Source organism: Lutra lutra, chromosome 6 (assembly GCF_902655055.1).
Source record: "Lutra lutra chromosome 6, mLutLut1.2, whole genome shotgun sequence".
In the NCBI taxonomy this organism is placed as follows: domain Eukaryota; kingdom Metazoa; phylum Chordata; class Mammalia; order Carnivora; family Mustelidae; genus Lutra; species Lutra lutra.
This window is the reverse complement of record NC_062283.1, coordinates 88,589,178-88,596,496: the sequence shown is the minus strand read 5'-3', so window position 1 is coordinate 88,596,496 and position 7,319 is coordinate 88,589,178.

Below are 7,319 nucleotides of genomic sequence, written 5' to 3'. Positions count from 1 at the left end.
ATAAGTTCTGTCTGGAATTAATCATAGCTTATTCTTTAAATTACTGTGGCAGGGGGTATCTAGAATATACTAATACACAGCTAATGTTTACTCACTTACCTGTCAGGCATAGGGCTAAGCACTGTTCACAATGACCTCATTGAACCTTCACAATAACCCTATGTGCAATACATTATTCTATCTCCACTTTACAGGTAATGAAATTGAGGCACAGAGAGATTAAGGAACATGTCCCTAGTCACATGGCTAATTAATGATGATGGATACATGGAGCCCAGGTTGCCCAGCTTCGGAGGCTTCATGCCTGTCCTTGCACTATGAAGTTTCTCTTCAAAATGTCTGATGGTGGACTGACTCAAGAAACAACAACAGTCTTGCTCACTCCTAAGGAGCAGCTAGGATTAGCACTTTCCTACATGATAAATTTCCATGTAAATGCAATTGTTCTCTACACAATTTGAAGTGTCTTCATCTCTTCCAGCTGCAATAACAGGATACCATAGACTGAGGGGCTTGTAAACAATAGAAATTTATTTTGCACAGTGTGGGAGGCTGGGAAGTCCCAGGTCAAGCCACCAGCAGACGGCAGCCTGACAAAAGCCAGCTTGCTGGTCCATAGACAACCATCTTCTTGCTGTGTCCTCACAAGATGGAAGGGGCAAGGGACCTCTCTGGGGTCTCTTCTACAAGGGCACTAATCTCATTCAAGAGGGGTCCATTCCTCTGACCTAATCATTTCCCAAAGGCCCTACCTCCAAATACCAATAAAATGGATTAGGATTTAACATATGAGTGTGTGTATGTTGGGGAGGGGTAAATTATGTTCTTGGACCAAATTAGGGCCCTTAATTAGGTTTCTTTGTATAGAGGGGTGCTTCCCAACACCAAGCAATTCTGTCAGTAGCAGGGTTTGACAATTCAACTAATGATTCCATTTTGGGGCTGTGGTTTTAACAACTGTATATATATATATATTGCAGGACAACACTGTCATTCAGTTTATAGCAAGTAAAAAGAAATTATCCTTTCATTGGTTTAATTTCTAGTCCAAAAAAAATCATATTATAAGTTCCTCATTTACACAAACTTTCAGTTCTCTTTTTAGAGACCTGGATAATAGCACTTACACATTCTTTGATCAAACTATTGATTATGAGACCTTGGGAAGGTATCGTTCAAGGTTAATTAAATTAAAGGATGATATGAGGTAGAGGTTTCAATATGGAGTTGCTTATGCTAGGCCAGTCACCAAACTGGGGCTTAATACCTAAACTGATTGCAGTTTCAACTTCCCCCAGAAATGTAATTTTACCAGTCAGTCAGTAATTTTCTGATCAGTACTGAAGAGGTAATCTTTCACACAGGCCCTCTTCATCCTCCACCAACCTCCTCGCCTCCAAGGAGGAAGAGAGAATCCATCTAATAAGACCCCCTGTCTTTCCCCCTAAGGGAATTTAACCTTTCCTGAAACAATCCTTTCCTTTCTTCTGCTAATAACTTCCTTGTCCCCCCTCCTTCTTATACAAACCTATGTGGCTCAGTAGGTTAAGCATCTGACTCTTGATTTTGGCTCAGGTCCTGCTCTTAGGGTCCTGATCTCAGGGTCATGAGATAGAGCCCAGTGTCAGTGGCAGGCTCGGTACTCAGCAGGGAGTCTGCTAGAGATTCTCTCTCTCTACCCCTGCCCCCCTCCCCATTCATGCTCTCAATCTCAAATAAATATAAATATTCCCCTTCTTTATCTCTCAGAAGGGGAGGGATGTGCAGATACATTTTGCAGGAAAAACTTTCTTCCCCACAGTAAACTGTTATGATATCTGGCTCTTATCACATGGCTCCAGGGGAGAAGAATTAAGACAAAGGAGAGATGGGATGACTATTTGCTCTATGTAAATAATATTCTGCTCTGCTCTAGAAACTCTGTGTTGGCATACAGGATAATATTAATCAATATAGATATTAAAAACTTAAAAGGAATGTATAGTCTGCCTAGAACCAATGCAAATAAAACTTTCTTGCTGACCAAACAAAACAGGTCTACTTGCTGAATTCAGTCCATGAGCTGTTAGTTCACAGAAGCTATTATCAGGTGTGTGCTGTGTTTGGGACGATGAAAAAAAGGGAACCTCATTTAACATGGAGTCACAGAACCCTGAAGGAAGAGCCCTTAGGAACCTGAAGAACCAGTAAGAAAAAAAAAATAAGAATTATTATGACAAGGGAAGACTTTTTTCACATAGCTATTTTATGTCTTGCTTTTAAGAAGAAGGAAGATCCCTCCCAGCTCAGCAACAATGCACCGACCACCCCATGCAGCCAATGAGAAACCGTCACAACCTTGAACTCTTGTTCTTCTCCAGTGAACTTTTGTTCAAAACCCTCACCAGTTTCCTCCTAAATCCTAATAAAAGCTGCCCTTCCCTTTGTCTCTCTGGACTTGTCTCTGGTTCACCACAGTTTGCAATTGCAATTCCTTTCCATTTCCAAATAAAACCCGTTCTGCTAGTAAAATAACTGTTTTATGATGTTATATCATAATTTGAAAGGTACTCAAAAGATTCCTTTTCCCAGAGCAAATATTGTGGTCTCTATGTACTTGTCAAGACCTCAAGACCTCCAACATCACTGTTGCAAAAGTATTGTTTTGCTACTTAGGAACAGTTATAATGCTAAAATATCTAAAGGTGCTAACCCAAAAAGAAATACCAAATGCTAATACATCTACAGTAAGCTGTTCATTCATCTTTACCCCCAAAGAGCTAAGAATATCTGTCTGTGAATTATCAAATGGTTTACCTAAATGTTGGTCAAAGATCAAGGTAGATAGAAGTCTTGAGCCCAAGTTTTATGAACCAGGGCAGTTTTCGAGATTTCTCAGCATGGGAGGTCTCTTAGTATGGAAAGAGCAGCAAGAAGGCACTGGGCATTAGTGAGGTAAGGGAAAGCACTTCAAGAGGAAGAAGCACTGAAAGAGGAAGTAGGAGGAGGCCCTGGGGACAAACTCCATGCTTCTTTAAGTCACTTGGTTTGTTTTGTTTTGTTTTGTTTTGTTTTTCCAACAGCAGTTAAGCAGCTAGTGTTTTGTATGATCTGGAGAAATGTTTTCCAAAAGAAAATGGTATCTGTCCTTTAAGAAGCTGACAACACATGGCTTGAAATTATCTTAAGTGAGCTTTTTTAGATGACTGGGACAGAGACACTGATTTTGGTGCAGATGTGCTGCAAAGTCAGAAGAGGAAATAGTCAGCTGTGAGCTAGTCCTCAGGGACCACAGTGAGGGAGCAGTGTTCAGGGTACACAGCCTTGATAGCAAGCTTCTGGCCGCTGCTGCCGCTCTCAGACTGGGGCCTCTTGTTCTCCCCTCAGTGAGGGATCTTCTTTGCTTAGTAGTCTGAAGTTCGACTTTCTGTCCTTGAGTTTGTTGCTTTTTTTTTTTTTTTTAATTTCTCCTTACCCCCAGCCATTCTCCTTGCCATTGTGGTGTACATTCCAGCTCTCTGAGAGAGATTTAGGTTGGCCTGACAGAGAGTGAGAGAAAATTTCAAGTTAATTAACAGAAAACCAGACTGGTAGTAGCCTAAATCAATAGGACTTCAATTTTCTCTTATAACAAGAGACCAGAGGTAGGTGGTTGCAGACATTGGTTCAGCTGCTCAATGCTTACATTGACTCCTCAAGCTTTCTATCTTTCTATTCTTTCATTTTTAGCTGTGGGTTATCTTCAGTCATGTTGCCTCATGGTTGCAAGGTGACTGCTATATCATGTGTCTACATTCAAGGCAAGAAGATTGGGGGAGGGTCAAGTCTAGCAAGTTTTTCCATTGCAGCTATCACATGCGCGCACGCACGCGCGCACACACACACAGACACACAGACACACACACACTTCTGCTTAAGTCTTATTGACCAGAACTGTGTCATCTGATGACGTGTAGCTGCCAGGAAGGTTGGGAAAGTGAGTATTGAGCTTTGACAGTCTCTATCGTGGGAAGGCAGCGAGGCAGAAGGATATTGAGCAAGGTTATTAGCAGTCAGGTAGTGAACAAGGTCTGCCCAGTCAACATCTTGCATGTGGCATCTACCTTAGGCAATGCTCCAAGAGAAGCTATCTGCTAAAAGACTTTGCAGTTGATGGATAACTGTCTTTGAGTCAGAGGTATATGATCAGATGATATGATGACATTATATGATCAGATGTCAGCATGACAGCTTTCCTTGGAAGAGGGCTGTATGAAGGGCAAGAACTAATAGTCCTCTGGTAACAGTATGATATACAAATGTCTCAATTCTCATCAGTGGCCCAATTATAGCTTAATCAACCACAAACTTAACTGTACCTGCCACAATCCCCCATCTATTCACAAGCTTGCTTGGTTCATTCATATATTTATTCAATAAATATTGGTGTAATGATAGGTTCTTATCTAGGTACAGGGGATATGGTGGAGAAGAATATAAGGAGCTTACTTCCTAGTGGAAAAGAGAGAGAACTTACACTCCAATAACCCCATTGCTCTCTTTGGTAACAATTAGCACAATCTCACTACTTATATATTTAGATGGTAATAAATGCTATGGTGAAAATGTAAGTAAGAGGCAATGTAGAAGCATGGGTAAAGTGTGAGAAGGTAGGGGAGCATGAACTATAATTTATAGAATAATTAGATTTCAGAACTAAATGCTTTGGCCACAAAATTTTCAGTCTGCTGCTTTTAAAGGAAAATGAGCAGACATTTTTGCTCTAGAGAAAAAGGGAAGGAAATACACATAGCCAGGAGCCAAAAGTGCATAGTTTGTAATACACACACAGTCTCTGTTCTCATTAGATCATGGTCTAATATCTTCAGTTATTTTATTTGTCCTATTACTTTCCTGTGTTGAGTATAGCCTTCAAAATGCAGCTTTAGCTCTGAGTGGCACTTCAGCTTTTACTTATCTTCGGGATTAACCATCTCTTACTCTACATTGTTTGTTGTTTGCTTTGGTTTGGTCTGGTTTTAAAAACTCACCAGAGGATATAAAGAAACCACCATATACTGGGATATTCTCCAGCCCTTAGGCACAAGATTTTTACCAAGGCAACTGCCACTGCTCATTTGCCTTCTGTGTGGCTATATAAGATTTGTATACTGGAGCCTAAAATATACTTCATTGATCATCCTCCTACCTTACTAATTACTTACTAATCTTACTAATTTGTGAGCACCAATCTCTCAATTTTGTCTAGACTAATTGCTTCTTATCCTTCAGGTCATGGCATAATTATAACTGCCTTAAGAAAGAATTTCTTTAAAACTTAGACTAAATTTCAGTTTATTCTCTTATAAATCCATTGTTCTCCTTGATGAGGATCACCACAATTTCAGTATTTATTTATGTAATAGTTTGATGAAGGCTTGTTTAATCCCTTATAGACTATCAGCACCATGGAGGCAGGCGCCATATCTGTCTTACTTAGCTCTTTATCTCAGTGTATAACAGGGTTATATATACATAGTGGCACTCAATAATATTTAGTAAATTAATAGACATCCTTAGTCTCCAAGTGACTAACAAAGTGCCTCAGAAGGACAGACACTATTGTGAATGCTGATTGTGAAGTTCTGCCCATAAAACCCTTTAAGAACAGAAGATTAAGCCCCATCTTCTCCTTGTTGTTAGGAGTACTGCTGGGGAAAAAAAAAAAAAAAACAAACCCTTATTGTCAGCATTATTTGGATAATGCCTCAGTTAAAGAAATGGACAAGCCCAAATCATGTCCCCTTACAGGGGTTTTTTGTATCCAATAACCAATCAGTGTTGGGAATTGAAGGGCCAGCCACTTACATCATCTCATGATACCCCTAAAAGATTATCCCAGTTCCAAGGGGACAGATGAAGCCCTTTTATAAAAAATTAACATATAATGTGTTATTAGCCCCAGGAGTACAGGTCTGTGAATCGCCAGGTTTACATACTTCATAGCACATACCAGCTGAAGTCTTTGTTAGGATGACATCACCAATCAGTGTCTCCCTCTGCTCAACCCTTCTTTCACAGAGGTTGATCCTAAGAGCGCACAACAGCATGTCCTACATGCTAATCTCCCCTGCAGAGTCTACTTCATGAGTAATCCAACCCATGATAGCCACTAAAAAATATTTACTGAACTGAATTGAATATCGTGTTCTGTCCTACTCCAGCAAAGATCAATTCTTATTCATCCTCACATTCTTGCAATGACTAGGTAGGTGTCTTTCATATCGTGAGTGCTATTGTTTGAATATTTGTGTCCCCCCAAAACTCATATGTTGAAATTCTAACTCCCAAAGGGGATGGTATTAGGAAATGTGGCCTTTAGGAAATGCTTGAGTCCTGATGGAAACCTCATGAATGGGATTAGTGCCCTTATTTTTTTTTATTTTTTTTTTTAAAGATTTTATTTATTTATTTGAGAGAGAGACAGTGAGAGAGAGCATGAGCGAGGAGAAGGTCAGAGGGAGAAGCAGACTCCCCGTGGAGCTGGGAGCCCCATGCGGGACTCCATGCGGGACTCGATCGCGGGACTCCGGGATCATGACCTGAGCCGAAGGCAGTCGTCCAACCAACTGAGCCACCCAGGCGTCCCGGATTAGTGCCCTTATAAAAGTGGCTCCAGAGAGCTCACTCCCTCTCCCATCATGTGAGAGCACAACTAGAAGTCTCCAACCCAGAAGACAGCCCTCACCTGATAATGCTGGCACTTTGATCTTTGACATCGAGCCTCCAGACTTCGAGAAATGAAATTCTGTTGCTTATAAGCTACTCAGTCTGTGGTATTTTGTTAAAGCAGCCTAAACAGACTAAGACAGTGAGCATCATAAATACCAACGTATTCCCCCAACCTTGATCTACATAGAGGTAAAGCATTCCTATTCAAAGTGTGGTCTTAGAGCCAAGGGCACTGGCATTCTCTGTATATCGTTACAAATGCAGAGTCTGAAGGCCCAACTGTATCAGACCAATTAAGTTAGAGTCTGCATTTTAACAAGATCCTCAAGTGGTTCATATGTTCATTGACGTTTCAGAAGTACTGAGCTAAGAGATTTATTAATATAAATAAAATGATCCTTTTAATAATTCCTTTCTAGAATGTACAGCATCTTAAATTTTTTCCCTCTAAAATTTTGCTTAAAGCTAGCGCAGCCATGCATTCTTTTGTTCAACAAGTGCCAACCAAGTGCCAAAGATTTCAGGGTGATGGAGCTTACATTCTAGAAGGAGGAGAAAATAAACATTGATATGCCCGTAACAGAGCATGGGGGTAAGGAAAGTGCCATGAAAAAATAGTAGGACAGGGT